Source organism: Alosa sapidissima, chromosome 14 (assembly GCF_018492685.1).
Source record: "Alosa sapidissima isolate fAloSap1 chromosome 14, fAloSap1.pri, whole genome shotgun sequence".
Taxonomy (NCBI): domain Eukaryota; kingdom Metazoa; phylum Chordata; class Actinopteri; order Clupeiformes; family Clupeidae; genus Alosa; species Alosa sapidissima.
Window position 1 is genome coordinate 10,831,657 of NC_055970.1, and position 22,782 is coordinate 10,854,438.

General features: G+C 41.4%; 1 long non-coding RNA gene across 1 annotated transcript; it reads right to left on the minus strand.

The window, feature by feature from the left end:
* Positions 1-1,156: 1,156 nt before the first annotated feature.
* LOC121681976 lies at positions 1,157-2,898 on the minus strand. Its single transcript, XR_006022377.1, has 3 exons — positions 2,646-2,898; positions 2,450-2,560; positions 1,157-1,294 (listed from the first exon to the last, which is right to left on the minus strand). It is a non-coding gene; the product is annotated as an uncharacterized LOC121681976 (long non-coding RNA).
* Between the last annotated feature and the right edge of the window lie 19,884 nt (positions 2,899-22,782).

Here is a 22,782-nt window from a genome sequence, read left to right on the forward strand (position 1 = left end):
CATAGACAGGCTGGAATGTAAGGGAATTATAAAATGCTAATGAGATTACATTTTGTTTTGGAGCTTTCAAGTGCTTTAAGATAATTAAAAGTGAGGCTGCCCCACAGGTGGCACAGGCAATTATTGAAAGTAAAGAAGTCTCTACTGCATATAGTTATCAGACTTAGGAGAGGCACTGATATAACTTAGATATTCATATTTATTCACATTTCACATTCATGTTTAATACCTCTAGAACAGTGTTTCTCAAAGTGTGGTCCGCAAGCTATCCCAAGTGGTCCGCGAGCAGACGTGGTAAAATATAATATAGATGAGTTGTTTGCAATATTGAACCAACTTGTATATAAATCCAAACAGTTCTGCAACACTGTCTATGTAAGATGAATCCTCTGACACAATAAGCAAAGTGCAAAGACAATTATTGGTTAAGTGGTCCTTCATCTAAAAATCTCATCTAGAACAACAATCACAGGTTTCTGTCCGCAACCATATTTTCACAGCATACACTATGGGATGCCCCATGCCGTGCTGCTTTGGCAGTAGTGCACAAAAGTAAAATCCTAAATTCAAGAGAGCCATACTGGAGGTCAGTGTGACAGCGCAACCTGGCATCTACCTTCCCAGAAGTATTTAAGAGGGTGAGTTCCAAGGGCAGCACCAAAAACCTAGGCAGCGCTCCAGAGGTGGACGTAATGACACCCATAGGGATCAATAGTTTAACTTGTGTTTGTCACCGACAGTTAGAGAGTCAGTGACTGTCACTTCCACAGCTAATGATTAATGTTGTCCTTCAGAGAGAAAAGAGCTAGGCTCAGCCATAAAATGCCACCCTGAAATGCAGTGCTTTACTGAATTCAATGCCAGCGTATTTCTGGACTCCTCGCAAAAGTTATTATGAAGAAAAGATTTAGTTAGTTGAGACTTTCATTGAACAATTATGACAAATAAATGTACTCTGACTGTCAAAGAGAGCTCCTCACTATTTCACACAGTCAAAACCACTGTTGGATTAACATGTAGTGCTGTTGACTACCTTGGTCTTTTTTTTCTTTCATCATATTTTTGTCTTTCACACATTCGTTCCTTTTATCTAAATTCACTCATCTAAAGCAAGACCTACTCTTTCCTCTGAGTTCAATGACAGTTATGCGAATACGACAGTGATAAAAGTTTTTTTTATTTTGACCACATGCGCAAATATTCCCAGATGGAGAAGACATTCCAGATGGATCACTCCATGTATTTGGCAAAAACAAAGCCCCTGCATTGATTTCTATGGAGAATCTTTCCATCTCTGCAAGAGAAACTAACATGGTGTCAGGGACACCTAGTGATGATGTGGAGTAGTGCTCTCTTCCCCCCTCCCTCTCCCCCCCCCCCAGAGCTGAGTGGTGAGCTCATCCAGGGAAAATGAGATACTACATACTCTGTGACAAAGACATGAGAACAAGGAACTTGTTCACAAACATCTCAGGGCCGTGTTCTTAACAAAGTGCACTTATTGGATCACACTTTGGACGGTCTACAGTCCTCATAAAAAAGGAAAAGACCCTCGTGCTCTCACAGTAGATATACAGGCTGACTGGTGTGACATGAACATGGCTGGTGTGTTTCTACTGCGTTCAGTGTCTGTGGCTCCAGCTGAATGTGTGGTTGAGGGCATGGGGTGGGCATGAGAGTCCCACAGAGGTGTCAGCAGACTGCTGGCCGTGTTTGTCTCAGGCACAGCGAGAGTGAGCACCACCCTCGCTGGGGCAGATGTCTTAGCTGCAAAAAAACTAGCGGTCTGTCTTTAATCACTACTTTCGCACTGTCAACACTGACATTTTTTTATTGGATTTCATTCCTGCAGAAATAGAGCTGTTAGTATTCTATTTTGCGGATTAATCGTCTGTTTTAAGCACAGTTGTTATGTGCATGTGCAGTCCTTAAGTTTTACTGAGCTAACGATAGAATCCAGTTGTGTGTATCCTACCATTTTTACATGATTTCTGCTCTGTTTCTGATATATATTGTAATATCTTACAGTATTACAGCCATTATTAAATCAGTCCGATAAAGTAGATCAGACAAGGACAATATGGGCCAACTTAAGCATGCCATATGTCTGATTCTTTCTCAATATGTTACTTACTAAACATGTTTTTCAGCTATATCCGCCTCCAAAGCCTACTCCTGTGTTAAGCCTATCAGTAAAAAAGTCTCTGAGTCCTTTGCCAACTAACTTATCATTACCCACCTGCAGCTGTGTGGGCCAGCCTGTGCTTAGGAAAATGACCAGTCGACTGGGCACTAAATCTACCCTGTCTTGTAAGCCAGCAGAGAAAAATAAGCTTTTCTACACTCTTTTATAGGCCTTTGCACACAGAAGAGACCGGTCCAACATGTTCAAGTTTCAACACTATAATCTTTTAGAGCTGTCTGATGATAATGTCGAAGTTATACATACAGAGATAAGGGAGTGTTCGACCCTCTGAGTACTGTCACGTCAGCCGCAGAGGTGATCTTTTTGGGGTGGTGGTGATTGAGGATGGGGGTGCACCGTCCGTCAGTCGGTCGTCTGTGAAAATGCAACTGTCTGTCATTTTTTCTGCTGAACGACACTGTGATGTTTTTCACCCTGGCTGTCCCCGTGTTTCTGTTACCTGGCTTTAAATGGGCTTTCCGCTTGCTGTGACCATGGATTAATTACTGCTCCACTTGCTCTGCTTCTGTCTGCACCACACTGCTGCTGCTGCTGCTGCTGCTGGTCACAGTCAGGGTATGAACAAGAGCCTGTGGCTGCCCAGTGAGACTTTGTCTGACCAGAATGCTGAGGCGCTATGTGAGACCAAACCAATGGACCCTTTCAAGAGAGTTCCATTATCAGCATCATAGTTGGCCCCACAAGACTTCCTTTTTAACATTCCATATGTTATCTTAATGCAGAGGAAGTAGATTGGGGCCCAAATAGAACGTTCAAGCATTGTTTTTGTTTTTATTGTTGAAAGGGTCTATAGAGACAGCTTCATTTGTTGTTTCAGCCCACTTTATTTACACTTCTCTGCTTAAATTGTGAGATTGTAAATAGCAGTTCTTGTAACTGCATATCTCTGTTGAAAAAGATGACATCTTTGTTTTTGCTGAAAAAGATGACAACTTTGTTTTTGCTGGTATTGAAGAGAACTTTAGGGTAAGTGTCTGTGAAACTGTCTTTTTTTGTCAAAGAAAACCAAAAAGGAGATTTTGTTTTCTCTGGCAGCTGGAGAAGAAAGACTGTTTTATACAGCACCCCTTGTTGTCCAATAGAGTTTTGCATATAATATATTATATATATTATGATACCTCAATTAACTAGATGTACCGCATAGCGGTACAAAATATGACCGCCGCTCAGTCCTGTACATCCGTTCCACGAAAATAAATCACACTTCAATTTGTCTCCATCTTTAACTCCATCCCCCACTCTTGAAATTTTTGTGTATGCTTGTTTGGCATGCCTGAGTGTGTGTGTGCGGCTGCACAGAAAGTAGCCTACTGGTGCTGAAAAGGTGAATAGATTGTAGAATAGCCAAAGAAGATGTAGCATTGTTATAAAACCTTTAAAATCTCTAAACAATCACAAGTAGGGCAGGTCATCACAGTTCATCCATTGCAACTGGATTGATGAAAGGTCACTTACACCTGTAGGCTACATTGTATTTGGGGAAAGCAAAAGGTATCAGCATAATGTAATGTAATGTAATGTAATGTAATGTTATTTATTTATTTATTTATTTATTTATTTATTTATTTATTTATTTATTTATTTATTTATTAATAAACAAAAACATCTCTGTCAGTTCCCTGCCGTTTTCAACAGCTATCAAAAACAAAGGTCATTTTTGGATGGATGGATTTTTTGTGAATGTTTCTTCTTCTACATAAGATTTTAGTCATCTTTAGTTCATTTGATACTTTATTGTAAATGCACAAATTAAGTAACAGTAGTCTAAAACGTTATTGTTAATGCACAAATTAAGTAACAGTAGTCTGAAACGAAATGCTGTTTTACATCTAACCAGTGGTGCAAATAACTGACATGTCCAAATGGGCCTTGATGAAATGCGTCGCTAGACTGTTCATACACATTTTAACGGGCCAAAGTTGAAGAGCTGTTGTCCATTATTGTTCGTGCAAATATAGGCTGATTCATGTTCCCTTGCATTGTGTAACTGAGGTCCATGGCTAGTCTGGCTTTCACCAGACCAAGCTCAATCTTTTAAGAAATCAAAAAAGACAGACAGATCAGGCTGGGTTCACCCAGCCTAGTCCATAGGCACCCGATATTGTTTAATTTTCCGATTGAGATATCCACGCTCTGGCTATTCTAAATGCAAAAATGCATCAGGGAGTTATGACAAAACTGTAACTAACAAACTAGATCCTAATAGAAAGCTGTTAGCTTCCCTAAGCTACAGGTAGGCTTATAAGCCTATTTACAACATAAATTGTCAATAGGCTATGCTGGCGACACAAATAAAATTTCCTTTGGAAACCAATGGCTTACGCCTTACAGAATCAAGCGGACTTAAATTGCCATATCGTGGCGAAAAGTTGTAATAAAATTCACGCAGCTCCATGAGTCAAGGAAAGCGCGAATGAAGTAGCCACTTCTAAATGGGACCCACTACACAGTAGCTTACGGTGTGTTGCTAAAGCAGCCATAATGAAATGAATCATTGTTTGGATACTTCACACACACGTGCTTTTTAATTTCACAGACTAAACTACCAAGCTGGAATCAAAGCACATCGATTCCCCTCTCACACCCTGCACGCACTTAAAACAAATAAACAGGCGTCTCAGTCTCACGCATGTATAGGCAAAACTGTATAAGACCGATGTAACGTTGGTAAATCTTCCATTGCACAGAATGATTGTTGTAGCACGTGCAACAAATGACAGTCGAAAGATACAATTACAGTGCTATCAATTTGCTTGGTATAACCGCATTTATTGTTTTCTACAAATTGGCCTCCATCACATCACCACTCAACCAACGCTAATGGTAACATTATCTAGGTCCTTATTGATATTATAAGATTAACGTACCTGCAGTAAAAACCAAGCATGTCCGATAAACATCCTCAGATTTATTTCGGCTTCAAGAAGAAATGGGAATTAAATTTCATGTGAACATTGTCCTATCCTTATTAGACGTTCTCTGCGGTAAACTACAGTCCTTGTAGGAAGCGTCCATTGTTTTTCGAACCCACTTTTACAAGTACACCTCGCTGCAGCCTGCGGGAAGGCGAGGCTTGACATCAAGCCCCGCCCACATCCAACTCAGCCATGTTTTCTTTGCCTACGTCACTCCCCATACGCTTTGGCTTTCCTTCCGACAGCCCGGTAGCGAATTATATAGTATATTGTTTCATATTAGATGATAGAAACTGATGATGTAGGTTAAACACAAATTACATTTAATGCAACCACAGTGAATTTTTCATGTAGGCCTAGGCTAGTTACTGTAATTGGGTTCGTGTACTTTTTCGTTCATTTGATTTCCGGTTTTGAAACAATAAAATGCACATTCAAAAAAATGGTCATTTTAAATATTGATGACAATGTGTTCAAACGTAAAACGAGCCATATTTCATTTCATTTAGCCCTCAAAAGTAGAATGGTGTGTTGTTTCATTATCATGGACTATCAGTTTAACAGCAAGAATTCTCCATTACAACCAAATGTCGGCTACAAAGGGGCGATTTTGCTTTATTAACAGGTGAACTAGAAGCATGCATTGTGTAACGTTAACCGGTCAGATCAAGCTAGACATATCCTCATCTCAAATATAGGCTACTGCCCAGCAAGCAGCTATCGGACCACCGGTAGATAGGCTACGTGTCAGCAACCCGCGATGGTAACGTTAGGCCACCGGCAGGGGAAAAAAAAAAAAACTTTGACAATCATTATACTGTATGACCGCTGCTAGCGAAGCTAATTAATTCCACTCAGAAAAGGCTTACAATAGCACTCAATCAATGTTAATAAATACACTTTGGAATTAGTGTGACACAAAGAGCATTTACAGACTCCCTCATCAAAAGATAAACCCGTAATCAGATGAAAGATTACAGTCATCAGTGAAAATGCACTTGAGGCTACTTCAAGAGTATTTCTCCTGATAGTTGCATTTAAATAATCACATTTGTTCACAATTCACAACTCTGAACATTCAGAAAAAATGCTCATGCTGTGTATTTGCAAAAAATTATTTAATCACAAATGTTCAACTCTGAACATTCAGAAAAAATGCCAATGTTTGTTAATGTTGAATTGTTTAAATAGAGATATGTTTTTTTTTATTATTATGGGATTATGTATTTTTCAATTATAGCTTGGGTAATTATGTGCTAAGTGCAGTCATAGAAGGCCTATTTCCACCTTCGCCGTGTCAAGTATTTGCTCGTTCAAGCATTTGTGCGTGTGAGTGTGTGCAAAAGTATAGTATGTTTGTGTACAATGTGTACAATGTGACATTGGAGAAACAGAAGTATCATCAATTAGAACCCTCTCACCCCCTGAGAGGGTCATAAGGAAGTTCTCTCTCCCCATCTGCTCCTCCATGAGCTCCTGACTTTCATCTTACACACACAGGGCTTGTCTGGGAGACCACACATCACATCACATGCAGTATGTGCCTTGGAAATGTTTCAATAAGACACATTCTATAATGCAGCTATTTTACCAGCCAGGAATAAGCGACATTTTAAAAATCCCTTTTTTAACAGTGTCCTGGTCAAGACAGGCAGCAGTAGAGATGCAGACAAAGACAAACATTCAACAATTTAAAATGAATTACAGTTACAGACAAGCTTATAGACAAAGACAAACAAATAACAATTTAAAAGACACCAGAGAAACAACATTTGAAACAACATCTCAAGCCAGATGTGCCCGCTTCCAAGTTTCCAGTTCCCAGGAAGTCAGTGACTGTATATTGAGCTGCTCATGCTGTGTATTTGCAAAAAAACAGTCATTGACTGCAAACTATGAATGACTGAGCTCAAGAGGTCAAGTATACCACATTTCAGCCAACATAGCTTTCATAAAATTGAGCCACTATGGAATATGTGGTGAATTGGCTTCGAGAACTACAATTTTTATAACAAGAGTAGCTCCCTGACCCTGAACATAGTTCGCTGAAACATGTTATCCTCACTTTGGTTTGCTGTAAGAGTACAGATGAACTATTGAGGTAGCAAAAGTTCAACCATAGTGTGGGATGTACCATGCTTTTAAAATGTCATTACAATGTCACGTAAAAGTTAGCCTTGAGGGACGGTATTAGTCATATCAGTCAGAATACCCATACAAACTTTCAGCAAATTTGGGATTTGCTCTGCAGGTCCGTCTGGCCAAGAGGCAACTGAAGCCCATTTCCAATGTCCCTGAAACATGGGCATGCAAATACAATCGCTAATCTGGCATGGACTACACTTTGATTTGGTAAGACTTTAATGTACCAATTTAAGTTTACCTCCACTGCTAGTTACGCCCCTGCTGAAAGTCGTAAGTCAGTGAACCTTTTCCAAACCCACTCCCAATTGTACAATTGTGGGTCCTTTTCCCAGGCTAGTATTAGTATGGCATACTGTGATGATTTTCCAAACTGAATTTACCCATTGAATTTGAAAGGACATAAAAACTGGAACTGAATGAAATCCAGCCAAACAGTTTGCTACGCCATAAAGTTCTGACTTTCATCAGCACAGCATAACTCACAAGAAAGTCCTCATTCCACAATAAGTACTTTAGGGACTGAAAGAATTTATTTATGCTCTTTTGTGCAGGTCTCTTTTTTCCACCAGCCCCTCCATCTTCAAGTTCCGTTAAGCTAGAGATAAGATTTCTTTGACCCCAGTGGCAAGGAGGTGGAGCTCCCAGATCCATATTAAATTACTACAGCACTGGGTTGGTGCTAGTCACTGAGGTCCAAGTGTGCAGCAAACTCTTCTTGAGGATAGTGGTAATCCAGCTAATAAAGCTTTTATTTTGGAGAAGCTTTTGACATTGGCTTAACATTTGACCTGAATATATAATAAGGCAAGGGGAAACATACAGTGTAAGTATGTCAAGTGAGTCATTTCTTGTGGATTTGGTGTGGTCATGTTTTTCTGGATGTTACTTTTTGAAATACCACATGAGAAGTTCATTCACAACACTGGAGACCAGAATGATACAGTTTATGGCCTTTACCATTAACTCTATTAGTGTAGACTGATACAGTATTTTCATCTTGTATGAATTATTTGTTTTAAGAACTGAACTTTATTTGGAATAGCTATACATTTGTATGTATAAATCAGTATCAGTCTTTGTTTTCTACATTCCTTCCAAAATTTTTAATTAAAACCAGCGACATTTCAATCTGTCTGGGTCTTCTTCAGGATCTTGCCAGAAGAAGACCCAGACGGGTCAAAACATTACTGGTTTTAATTAAAAATTTGGAAGCTAACCTCCGGTGTGTGGACATTCCCTCTTTTTTGTTTTACGCTCGTATACTCTAGCAGACATGTAAAATGTAACCAAATTCTGTCTCTGTTATTTTTTCCTGGGGAAAGACCCCTGCTTTAATTGTGCCCACCCAAAACCTTGCACGACTGCACCCCTGACTCCAAGGTCACCTATGATATTTTTCTTTTCTTTTTCTACCTTAATGTACACGCAGCCTTTGGTCACAGCCTGAACTCTTTGCTTCACTTAAGGGAAGAGGAGAGATAGACTTCTCTGCATAGTCTGTCTGCCTCTTCACCCCCTCCATGTTTGGATACTGTCTGTCCACTAGCCACTTTTACCACTGTCTTCTGCCTCACTGTTTGCGTGCCATATTAGCACATTAGCACATATGCATAACCCCTCCCTCCATGCCACAGCCGAACTGTGGCCACACTTATACCTTTTCTTAAATAGTTAAATATATAGATATATAGACTTTACTTTACTTTATTTCTGCATTGTTGCACTGTTGGACTTACTCATTTGCACTATCACCATGACACTCATTCACACAGAGCACCTTACCTTACCTTACTATGCACAGAGAATCACAGGCTCAGTCCCTGCCTCAGTCATTGCAAGCACCTCTGATTGATTAATCACCACTATGTGGATACTGTTTTTAGAATTGATTTAGATTAAGTGTTAGTATATTTTGTATTTTAGTATATTTAGCATCTTCTACTGTCCTTATTGCTTAGTTGTGTTTTTATATGATATACTTTAATTACTCTTTCTGCTGTTAAAGAATGTGTTTGTGTTGTCTGTATGCTGCTGAGACCTTGAATTTCCCCTGGGGATCAATAAAGTATCTATCTATCTATCTATCTATCTATCTATACAGTCCCTTCATTCAACATCAGTCTTAATCTATGGGGACCTTTCCAGACACCATGTAATTGTCAGGCCTGTGACCCGGAATGTGAGCTTTTGAGAGGCCAAAAGAGCTTTTCACATATACTGTAAATGACTCACTATCAGCATGATGTGTAAACTGACATTTTAAGTATAAGTAAGTATAAGTATATATACTATTTTGATCCCGTGAGGGAAATTTGGTCTCTGCATTTATCCCAATCTGTGAATTAGTGAAACACACTCAGCACACAGTGTACACAGAGTGAGGTGAAGCACACACTAATCCTGGCGCAGTGAGCTGCCTGCAAAAACAGCGGCGCTTGGGGAGCAGTGAGGGGTTAGGTGCCTTGCTCAAGGGCACTTCAGCCGTGCCTACTGGTCGGGGTTCGAACCGGCAACCCTCCAGTTACAAGTCTGAAGCGCTAACCAGTAGGCCACGGCTACCCGAGCCTGAGCAAGGAAAAAATAGAAAGACACTAACAGTTCGGAGGTTAGGTATAGAGAGCTGACATTCCTTCAGAGGATATGGGCAGATTGAAGTGCAGCAGAAGCGTGGTGGTGATGTCTTTATTTCTGTCCTCTTGTTTAGGCCTCCTTTCTCTGGACACGTCAGATTTTGAAGAGTACTTGCACATTCACCAATGAAAACTGAGATTCAGTGATGCAGCTGCACAATTTGTCCTCTGCTCTGAGAAAGCCACATATATACTGCTGTTTTTATTTTGTTTGGTGAAGGAAGATGCAATTGCTATACAAAGAGTCAGTCAAGGGCAAAAGGAAATAAATCTCTGTGGGCCCGCAGAGAGGTGGGAGACAGATGGGCATGGCCATGGACCTCTCGCTCTGTCCGACAGACATCTGTAGCTGGCCAGGGAACATGACAGGCTAATGTAACGATTTCCAGGAAATTACACAAAGTGCTGACGTCAGTACTCGCATACTCATGAGTGTGTTGGACGCTTGCCTTGTGTTGTCCTTCCATGTTATCTGCTCATTGTGCTTGTTCTTGAATTTCCCCTAGGTAAAGTATCTATCTATCTATCTAGGGTCACAATTTCAGTTGCCAATTCCAAAGTGTTACACACCATTGTTTCTGTATAGCCCCAAAAACTGATGACCCTAGCGATGCTAAATTAATGCCCTCCGGGAGCAGGTATGAGACAAAGTATGCGGATCCCCCCCCCCCCCCCAAGGAAGTTGCTCAGGCCTTTGCCGCATATGCAAATAAATATCTATTAGTTTGTGCTGCTACTATGCAATATTTTGAAATGATTGTATCAGAGAAGACACCCTGTTCAAGACAGAATGCACCCGCACCCCCTATACATGCTGGATACCTCACAGACAAGTGGCTGGTCTACTGTTGTGGCTTGTGAGATGGATATTTCTGTCAGACTCTCTCTGCATCAGCAGATACACTTATCTCTGCTTGACACCAGGTACGGCTGATGCAAGTGGGGACTCTGCCATGCCAAACTCGACAAGCAGTGAAAAAGGACGAATGTGCTTTATCTGTAAAAATCCACAGGCATGTATTGTGAAAAAACCCAGCAGCATCATCAGAACAAATGGAGAGTTGGTGTAATTGTTCCTCAGAATGTTCAACATAATCTTGTTTATCATTCTAAGCCAACAGGTACTCTCTTGACTCTCTTGTTAATGTTTGAAAGTGCAGCTGTGACCATTATGAAAACGTGGTAGCAAACATCTGTGGTATTAAATACAATTTCATTATTCATTTAAGGATTAAATTGAGGAAACTAGTTTTCTAATTTAAGTGTGTTGCAAGCAGGTGGTGTTTTTTCCTCTCTGGCTCGTGACAGATTCAGCATTTGTTTCTTCCAGTCTGTCTTCTCTTCACTGATATCAGATGAAATGACTCATGACAATTTGACAGTGTCAGACCCAGTCTGATCATTCAACAGGACAGGAAAAGAAAGAACATCTCATATTCACCCTCACAGCTCCGAGACTACACTCCACTATGCAGCTGTGATAGCTGCTTGACCCATTTTAGGCCTCACGTGAGTTTCCGTTACTTATTCCAGTGGAGATAAATGGACAATGCCAGTGCTTCATATTAGGCAAAGGTGGGGTTCAGCAAACACAAATGTCATTGGATTGTTTTGTTTTTTTATACAACAATTGAAGGAAGGAGATACTACTGTATGTGCACTAAAGTCATTTCACAGGTTGTCACACATCAGCTAATTTCAAATAGTTTATAGTTGGGTAAAAAGATTGCATTTTTGTTTAGTTTTAGATTGTATGAGGTATATTCGGGTTGGAATACTAAATAAGATGTCACCAGATGTGTTGTATTTAGGGAAGATTTTGATGACTCTTCCTTTGAGGTATTCATACGGCTGGTATTCTCCACTGTATATAATCTCACAGATGCCCACAGAACACCACAGTCTCCACTAAGGGATCCATCTCACATTCTCTTTACCGTGCTGGTGGACAGTCCGACTCGGACCTCTGCTGAGAGAGATTAGTGAGAGGAAAACGGAAAATGAATTGTAGGGTAACCGGACAGTCACTGGAATAGTGAAATGCTATCTCAGGAGCATGTAGATAAAATCCACAGAGGCCCCTTTTCAGTCCAGCACATATAAGCTATGTGTGCAGTTAGCCTTTTAGCTGCACTGAGGACCTCTGAGATAGCCTAGAGCACTGAGACAACAGCACAGCAGATACTGTGGCCTATTTATTTTCCAATTCCACTGTACCTACAGAAGTCCACTCTACTCTTAAATGTGTTATCAAATCAAATCAAATGTTTCATGTTAAAAGAGTGGCCTTATGATTTAATCTTTTTATTACACAAATGCCCCATAGCGAGCATGATAAATCCCCTTTATGTACACTAGTGTCCTGCAGCCATATGTGAGATTATGGTTGCAGTGACACTGCAGCAAAGTGTCGGCAAACCTCACAAAGACCACCCATTTGCTTGCACAAAACCAGCATATCAAACTTGGACAAGGTGATTACCAAGGCTGTGATGAGCACTACCAGTTGCTACTGACTCCACAGCTAAGAAACCAGCACAGTGCTGTCACCATGCAGTCCAAGGGATGTCGTATCGAGATGCCCTTGGCAGCGGTATGTGAGGGGTTTTCATAACTGACGGCATTGTGCCTTGGGCAATATTCTATCTATAAATCCATTATCTGACACACCAAGAGCATAGAGTCCATATGCTGACAAAACTCTTGTCTAAATTGGGCTAATCTTTTCTAAAAGATTAAATCTACTTGAGAGCTATGTGCCTACATGTAGCATTTGAGATTTGAAAATACGGTGTGTGTCCTCCAGATAAAAAAGTAAACTGCAGAATTGCCAGTGTGCGTGCCAATACTGTATAACTAAACGACACAGTACCTTCACATCTTCTTAAAATGAGGACTACGCATCTCTCTGCCTTGAACTGAGGTAAATGAATGATTAATTAAAACTGCTGTTTTTAATGTTTTCACTTGAATGTAGAATCACATTTATCTGACAGACGAAAGTCTGTAGGGGGGGTGAGGAGTAGGGTGAAAGCTGCATTGCCACACTATGGAAATCTATAGAAGTAATGGAATTACAGAAGCATGTTACTTAATATTCATAGTAGAGCTCTGTGTTTAAATTATGTAACAGCAGCATTTGAATGTCCTTGGTATGTAGATGAGCCTCTCCCCTAAGTGTGACTACTAAGGGCACTGAGGAAGGGGGATTGAGAACTGAGTGCTTCCCAAAATAGAGCTTGGCTCACAGTGGGCAATGCTATTTCTACAACTCCCATAAGCCTTCACACAAACCCACATTTTTAGGTGTTTTATCTAAAGTAAGATTCGTTAGAAGAAATAGCAACACATTTGGCTGACTGACATTCGCCTCAGTCTGTGGAAGATGGAAACTCTTCTTCATTGTATGAGATTCCTTTAGTGGCAAACAAAGCCAATCACACTTCCAAATAGGCATAAGGGTTGTGTGGAATGTTTACTGGTAACAAGCACAACATTCTTCTCCATGCCTTACACACAAAGACACATACCACAAGGGACACACAAAATGATATTTCAATGATAAGTCTCACAGAGCTTCAAAGCAGCTTGGGTAGAAGAGAGGGTGCAGACTTGGTGGCCTGATAATCAGGGGGGGGATGGTGACATAACGTCCTCTACAAATCAGCCAGGATATGAGCGGCACCATGATTTAGCCTGAGGGCTCTGAACCTGAGCCAGTCTCAATCTTTGGCCACTTTGCAGTCTTTGGCCCAGGGCTGGAAATGAAATAATGACTCTGGTTTCTGTGGCTCATGTAAACAGTTTTGTAATGAACACAAACTAATGGTGAAATGAAACAATCATGAGGCATCATTCATACTCTCTGGTCAAGCCATACAAGAGTCAACAGACCAACATCTTCATACATTCATGCACACATATTGAGGAAGTTCTTCTCAGTTTAGCATGGTGTTAAATTGACATGTTTTTCCAATTCTTTATGGGCAAAAAATATTATGTTCAGCTCTCAACAATTCACCAAAGATAAGAAAAGAAGAAAAAGGTATCCATCAGGATTATCCAAAGATAAAAATAAAAACATACAGTATTTTTAATTGAAGACTAGATGTAATCTGATACAGTGCAGGATGTGCATCAGCATTGGCAGTGTTTTGAGGTGGGAGAGTTGCTTGCGTTGGAGCAGCAGAGGAGCGAGGTGATCCCCAGATGCTCAGCGTCATTAGTTGCCAAAATGAAAAGGGGCACTTTTCACGGTAACACACAGTATAGATGGACAGCTACAGGCGCCGAGGCAAAGATAAATCAGCCAGAACCTGGACTGGCTAAACCTGTAATGAACTTTCAGAGCCACAGGCCAAAACAAGCCGGACGCACGCAGCCGCGGCCCGAGACCAGCTGGATGGGCCTCTGCCCTAGCGGGGGCGGTTGGGTGTGTGGGCAGACTCAGCCCTGCTGCTAGATGAGGAAGAGCTAACTGCGTTTATGGAAATTACATGGATTAGGTTCATACTGTGTGAGTGCGGATGGCACTAATAGTGATAAAGTGCTGAGCTGGGACTAGCACCGCAGTGAGCTGGTTGTCAGGTTGCCATTGTCAGGCCTTTCACAGTTTACAGTAGTATTGCGTTAGACTCATTTTTCTGCTACCTCTCAGCAAACTACACTGTTTTCTCTGAAATTGTGGTACACACAAAAGTGTGTCAAAGTGTGTCAAAAGAACACACACAGCAATGGAAAAAACCCCACCATGGTCACACTTCATTTCATTCATACTGTAGCTATGACCCTCTTTACATTTGGTTTTGAAGATGTCTCGAGCTGTAAACCTTGGACACAAGTGTAAGCTGTGATGTGTCTCAGCCTTACATGTGTGATCTTATCACCCCGGATACATTTTAATAGGGACTATGGTTTCACTTTGAATTCATTCCCTATAAGATTTTACCCTTGAAACTGTGGTATAAGTAAGTACTAATAAATATACTGATTCAAGGAGTATGATTAAATACAATTACGATTGTCAAGATAATAGAATACCCAATAAATTGTCATTCTTGGGTAGATTCTGAACCCTGAATCCTAAAAGGAGTTTTAATCACTGTTCTTTCACTGGAAAGAAAATTGGGGCAATGGAGGCAGACAAATGGGTGGTGAAAATGCAGCCACTTTATTTAGCACAGGAGTCTGGGCTTTAACACCCTCCCCAGAGATCTCCATGGCAAAGGGCTGTCTGCACACCAGGGAGGGGGTAGGAGGGAGGAGGAAGGAAAACAAGGTGGTTCACACACTGTTGCCTTCCGCTCGCCAGAGAAGTCTCCCGCTAGTGAGATTCCAGCCGTTTCTCCCTTTCACACATCTCTTGACATCCTATTTGGAGCGGTGTCAGTGTCTGAGTGTGCAGCCCGCACCTGGGAACGCCGCAGCGGATAATTACAACGAGATATGCTCCCTCGAGATCTGGATTCTGGGCCGCCCGCTCCTCTGAAGATGAGTCGCCCGGCCTCCCTCACAGCAGGACAAAAGAGGGTGCTGCCTTTTCAGGACATTTTTCCTGCATGACCTCAACTGGCAGGCAGAAAACATACCAAATGTGTACGAGCTGGTGCCTGGGGCCATTATTTGTTTCATTTGTCACCTTTAATTCCCACTGAGTCGATGAAGAGCTTTATGATATGTATAGGGTTCAAAAAGGTCATAAACAAATAGTGAAAAAAAGAAAAGAGGTTACTCTCTCTTTCTCTGCCTCTCTCTCTTTCTCTTCTCTCCCTCTGGCTACTCTCTCTTATTTCAGATATCATCCTGGCTGGCCAGCAGGATCTGGGTGTGCGATCCTTCACTATGTTTTTTTCAAGGTTCAAAGGGCACAAGGAAAAAGAGTACATAGAGACATACCGTACATACACTCAAGAAGACACAGGTAATAAAACAAGACACTATTTACATAAGTGCCTGCTGCAGCACATGGATTACTAAACACTCTGAGTCACTACTGTGAAGCCAATCCAGACAGTTGATTGGATCTCTATTTCCCATAGCTCACAATTATCTGTGAGTAGACTGGCGCAGCCGCCACCCGAAATTGCAGATTAAGCGGCATTGCCCATGACATATGAAGTGAGCGCGAGAGAAAAATGTATTAGCGGCGCTGAAAAGCAGTTTTGCGGAGCGGCTGTCGCGCGCGCGTGCACCATGTGCTCAGAGCGCTGGAAACAATCCAGCACAGGAATGGTCTGGAAGGCACTTTGCAAATTGCATTGATCTCTCTGTAGACCTGCCGTCCACCTGCCGCCCATGCTAATGCCTGTCCCCCTCACCGGCCGGCTCCAGAGCTGCACAGGGCCGCTGGTGTGGAAGGAGGACAGGACAGAACGCAGCTTCAGACGAGCTCCAACTGTGTTAAACTGCGTCCAGCTCCCATAAAGCTACGGCCACTGCTACGCCGCAAATTAGTCACTGGACATAATAAGGGCCCCTCATTGCTCTAATTTCATTATTTGTTTGCCTGCCAGGACGTCCACACCAATATTAGGCTCACATGGACAAAACACCATGCTTCACTTTTTTCCCCCTTAGAAATATTTATAGCAGAAATAAGTACTACCATCAAAGCTACCAGACCTGTCTGATGTGAGTTATTACTTTAACTCTCCAGTATAAATCCCAGCGTTTTTTACAAGGTGTTGACAGGTCTCATAAACTTACAGGCTTTGTCTTCTTTTTTTATCTCAAATGAAGTTTATTATATATTCACCAAGCCATCACTCTCGCTTGTCCTGCTGCTTTTAATGAGTGTCGTAACGTGGAGATTATCTACACTCATTGAGTGCTATTGACCCGTATGAGCCACCAATGGTCATTCAGGAAGGAAGCATTCTCCGACGGCCCATCAATGTTCACCTTCTCTCCACATCAGGTAATGACCACCATAAACCCGGGGAAGGAATGCTGCCAGGACAGATAAAAATGAACTTCTCTCATCCATCAGTGGAGTAAACACATCTGGTGGAGAAACATGGCGATCCAATGTCAGATTAGAAAAATGCCGAAATAAAAGACATATTCATTCACTCTACGGTTGTGTACTCGTCTTTCTTTCACACTACTGTGGTCTACCTGTCTTTTATGTTGTGTACCTGCCTTTCATTCACCTTACGGTTGTGTACCTGCCTTTCATTCACCTTACGGTTGTGTACCTGTCTTTGTGTAGCCCTCTCTCTCTTGTCCCATCCTCTATCGAGTGTATTTGTGTTTGTGTAGCTCTCTCTCCCGTTCACTCTGCTACTGTGTGTACTTGTCTTTCATTTTTCATTCACGCTACTGCTGGATACCTAAGATGTCTTCCTCTCACACTACTGCTTTGTACCTGTCTTCCTCTCACACTACTGCTATGTACCTGTCTTCCTCTCACAATACTGCTATGTACCTGTCTTCCTCTCACACTACTGCTGTCTTCCTCTCACACTACTGCTATGTACCTGACTTCCTCTCACACTACTGCTGTCTTCCTCTCACACTACTGCTATATGTACCTGTCTTCCTCTCCCACTACTGCTATGTACCTACCTGTCTTCCTCTCACACTACTGCGGTCTTCCTCTCACACTACTGCTATGTACCTGTCTTCCTCTCACACTACTGCTGTCTTCCTCTCACACTATTGCTATGTACCTGTCTATCTTTTACACTTCTGTTGTGGCTGTCAGCAGGGTTGTGCAAAATTCGAATTGCAATTCTGCGTCCTGTTTGCTACCTCAATTGAAATGCAAGTGAAATTCAAAATTGAATTGGAATTTAAAAGCTAGTTTCAATTCAATTCTGGAATTTTGCACAACCCTGGCTGTCAGGTAGCCCCTTCCAGTCTTAAGCCCTAAAAGAGAGTCTGACAAGTCTACTGTATGCCTCTACCCCCACAGATGGTACCAGAGCCCAAGTAGCATGGTGTTGCAGGTGCGCAGGTGGTCCTGGATGATGTTGGCGCAGATGGCGTCACCCTCAGTGGAGCCCTGGTAAATGGCACATAGCATGCTCTGAAGGGAGGTGGGGCACAACGGTCAGCATCCATATGCTTCTGGAAGATCAGGTGACATATGTTTGCAAGGTATAAAGCCCTTCGAGAAGGTTTACAAACAAAGCTAAGTATTTTCCCTGATCTTGACATTAGAATCACAAGCAAATGTAGACTCTGGAGCATGGCTGGTAAGAAACAATGTGTTAGTAGTGCAAAGGCCTCTCATAAATGCACAGGTGCAGACTGCTCAATATCTGTCCCTAATATCCCTGTTGTTTTCTATAAATGTGTTGAGAAAAATGCTTGCTTAAAAAAAAAAAAAAAAAAAACACTTTTTCCTGCTCCAATCATGTTTCAATGTTTTGGACTGTTGTGTGGATTTCCTCTGAAGTGTAAAATGTAAAGTTATTCCTTTTCTTATCATGGAGTGTTTGCATGGTGTTTGCCAATATGTCCTTCCTTTAATGAAATATGGCTGCCGGGCCCAGGGGCAACCATCATATGATTAATGCTATTAACTTCTACGCTTAAAGGCAACCTGTATATATGAAAATAAATGGAGCATATTTGATAAAAATTCAATTTGGAAAAATCAATGAAAAAATAATGCCCTTTATATTATACTTCAAAATGCATCTGAAAGGTGGACAAACTACAAACTTTCTCTGAAGTAAAGTAGAATACCTCAGTGTCGTTCCACCTATTAGGCCAGGATAACAATCCTTTCAGGTGTCACTGGCATCAAAAAGAAGATTAAAGGGACACCAGGCAAGCCTGATGCTTTTTCTCTACGAAACTCCCCCTCGCTCGGTCTAAAGCTCTTTTCCTTTTCTTTGCATCTTCCGTTAAGGGTTTTCGCTGCTTCTTCGCCGGCTCTACCATTATACACACGTTTGCAACAATCACTAGCGTTTCGTTAGCCTGCCTCTGGGCTGTGGATGCAAGATGTAAACTGATCCTGCTTCGGTCGGCGGGTACGATACACTGAACTTGCAAGCGGGATATTCTTCCTACAGGCAGTAGGGGCGGGCAAGAGAGTCTTCATTCGCCCTGTAATGAGTCATTTTTACTATATACCGACGAAGATGAGTAATTAACACGAAAACGTTGCCTGGTGTCCCTTTAATATTCTCTGTGGATATTCTCATTGAATATAATTTTAAGATGATAAAAAATAGTTGCCTCATCGGAAAGCATCCAGCCAACTCTGATATAACCCATTGCATGTGACTGAATAGCTCTTCTACTACTCCTCAAATACACAGGCAGTGAAGGGCATCCTGACTAGGTAGGAATGACAGCAATGATACACAGCAAATGTGATGATAAATTGGTGGGAAACTGACACATTGAAGGTGGAAGACAACAGCAGAGCCAAACAATTATGTGCAGTGACATTGGAAAACAATGCTTTAATGCATTAATGCATGCATGCCTGATACATGCCTCATGTCTAATGCCTTACGTTTTCCTTCACCAAAGAGGTTGTTCTTATGGTGCAGTCTGTCTGCGTCTGTCTGTCTATAAACATGATTACACAAGAACACGCTTGGCCCCCCAGATTTTCATGAAACTAGGTGGAAAGGTGGAGTAGGGGCCAAGCAAAAATCTATTACATTTTGGAGCAGTGCAGATACACCACTTTAGTTTCACTTGTGCTGCATTCGAGATCTGTGATATTGATAAGAAGACCAGTTTTCTTGTTTATTTAGAGAGTGAACCTGCTCACTTGTCCTCACTTTTGCTAACTTGGTAAGACATGGCAATTTGCCTTGAAGGAAGTCTGCACTCTCAGAGTACCCTTCTAGCTTTAAGCAATAAGCCAGAGAGGCCGTAGGTTACAATAATTTTAGAACAGCAAAGTTGTTAGGCACAGCGCGCTAGCGGAGCCTAAAACCCCCCTTAGCTGTTCTAAAACCAGTGTAACCTACGGACTCGAGTGGCTTATTGCTTTTCTTAAACGGGCACTACATACTGTATATCTGGCAAGATTTCATAAAATAAAGGCACAGCAATGATAAATGTAACGATTTATTCATAGGTAATCATTATTCCGCTAAGAAATATATTTCCTTTATCAGAATGGCCAAGCTTATTTCCCTAAATGCAAACTGGGAAGATAATCTCTGCTCAGGATCTGAGGAGATGAGTTAAGCTACACCTCTTTGGAAGAAACAGGTACAGTGTAATCACAGACAAAAGGCTTCTCATGTACTGTATGTGATTACATTCTCTCTGTTGTCCAGTGAAGCTCTGGGATTTTACTTGGCAAAATTACAAAACAGTCTTGCATGTTCAGGCCAGCCCTGAAACAACTAGGCATTAGTGGGTTGTTTTCTGTTCAGAAAACTATTAAAGTGAGACAAAGAGCAATGACATGGGAAATTATCCCAAATGTCATCTACTAAATTACTAAGACACACAGAAACATACAGAACACCTTGGTGTATATGCCTTTAACAGGAACAGCCCTGTTGCACAGAGACAATGTACCACTGGTACTAATCTGTCCCCCGCTCCAGACTCAACTTGTTTCTCTCACTTGCGAGGATCCCATGGCAGTGGCCCAAACAGTTTAAACCCATCAGAATGGGATCGATTTCCCATGGACACCAGCTCCTGCTAGGCTGCCAGCTCCCTGCTAATTAAATACCACTTTTCCATGCAGTGGCACTGACTGATCGAAAAAATGGTACAACAGTACCTATTCTAAATCTCACTGCAGTAGCAGTAGCAGTATCTGTGAACACAACAGGACACCTTTCCTGGCTGTTGAGGAAGCCGTTGTTGAGTGGCTCTTGAGAGTGAATGTGTGCCCGGGGTGAAGTTTCAGAGACTAATTGTTTATCTTCCTTCAGAGGTTCACTGGGAAGGCCTGGAGGTTTCCCTGGTCTGGCTCAAAGGTTGTAACACACAATTACTTCTGGTCTTGAAAAACAATTTCCAGTTCTAAGAACTGCTGACTAAGTAGTAGCATGCATGTTATGTGGGCTTTACCTCTCATGAAAATGGAAGTGAAAATGGGAGGGGGAACTACAAGTTATGTCAATTTCAAAAACAACAGGAGTTGTTCCAAAGTGCTTTACAGAAATGAATCAATGAACAAGATAAACAAAAAAGACTAAAATCATTCAACATTAGATAAATAGGTTATGACACAAAAATCAGTACAAATGAAATGGTGGCATGGCTAGTGTAGACTAATGATTTTAAGTATTGAGGAGGTAAAGCCATTTACTGCCAATATGGCCTACCAATTTTGGCTTCATTTCTTCAGAATGCCAGAGCATGATGCCACACTGTCCATGGTTTTACAGTCCTTGTTTGACTGTCAGTGTGAATCCACAGTTAGGAAGAGGGTTTTTCTTTAAAACTACTTGCTGTTCTTTTATAATCAAAGGATCCTGTAGAGCACTCCAATTACAGACTCTCACAACTGTTGGTCATTTCACACTAAGAGGAGTAAATGAGTGTGAACTGATACTTACTGTAGTTTGACAAACTGACACTTACTGTAGTTTGACACTTAAGCCATGTTTGGGAATGTTCCCCATACCAATAGTTTCAATCTTTTTTTGTATATAATTGGATGGAAAAGAAATATATGTTATATATTTTAACTATATATGTTTATTATAACAAAAATATTTAAGACTGTATTTTAGCTAAATGTCATAATTCCCAGTCTCAGCTAGATTTCCTTATCTCAGCATTTAGTTCTCGTGTTAGCTTTTATTGCTAACATGCTGCTAGCATGTAGCCTATATTGTTATTCGAGTGCTGCTCAGGTGCTGCATCCAGTCTGTTTAGGTCAGCTGTCTCAAAAGGGCTATTGTTCTATGAAAGTGCATTAGCTGAGCCTTACCGATCCTAGTGTCCATTTCACACCAATGAATCTTGTTTAATTCACAGCAGTTCAACTGACTGTTTTGTCTTACGAGGCTGTATGCATTAGCTCACTGTCTTCTCCAACCTGTCCTGCTTAGTAATGACCAGTAAGTAGCTGTATGCTCCCTGAATCCCATTCATTTCTTCCCTGTGTTCCAGTACAGGGCTTCCTGTTCTAAAGGCAGCTTTGCTGTGCACAGAGGACAGACTGTAACCTAGGGGAGGCTGGTGCAGTGACATGCCATTACCAGACGTGGTGTAACCCAAGAGACAATTCTCCACAGAGCACGTGGCCTCCTTTCACAGCCGAGGAAGGACAGAGCAGAGGAAGCAAACCAAGGAAGAAACTTGTTCTCCTTCTATATATAAATCATTTTTAATATAATCTGTACAAACACTGCAACATTCAAAGACCTTGTTGCAATAGAATGTTTTACACATCTTACACATATGGTGCATATGGTTGTCTCTTGTCTGGAAAAATAAGGTTCCTTCTGTGTAATTTAGTCATTTATGAATATATGTATGATATATGTATGTATGATATATGTATGTGATTGTGCAGCCTATGCCACCCTTTGAGTTTCTGAATATTTCAGATGGTCTCTTTTAAAATTAACATAGAAATGTACATCCACTGTACATCCGTGTGTGTGTGTGTGTGTGTGTGTGTGTCAAGGAAGGTACATTTTCTTTTCAAATTACACTTATTTCTGTAGGTAAGGCCAATACATATGTTGAGGTTATACAAACGACTATCATTATTTTCTGCTTTCTGTGACTGCACTTTCTGCACTTGGCTTTGCACAAAAGGACTCTGACTACCCCATCGTGCCTGATAGAACTCTGCAGATCACCAGCAGGAAGGAAATTGATCTAGATCATGCTCATGTTTACAGCTACGTTGATTTATTAAAATAGAGAATGAGGCATATTGGACCCGAATAACTGCTGGCAATAATGAGGTTCACAGTTAGCACCAGGCTAT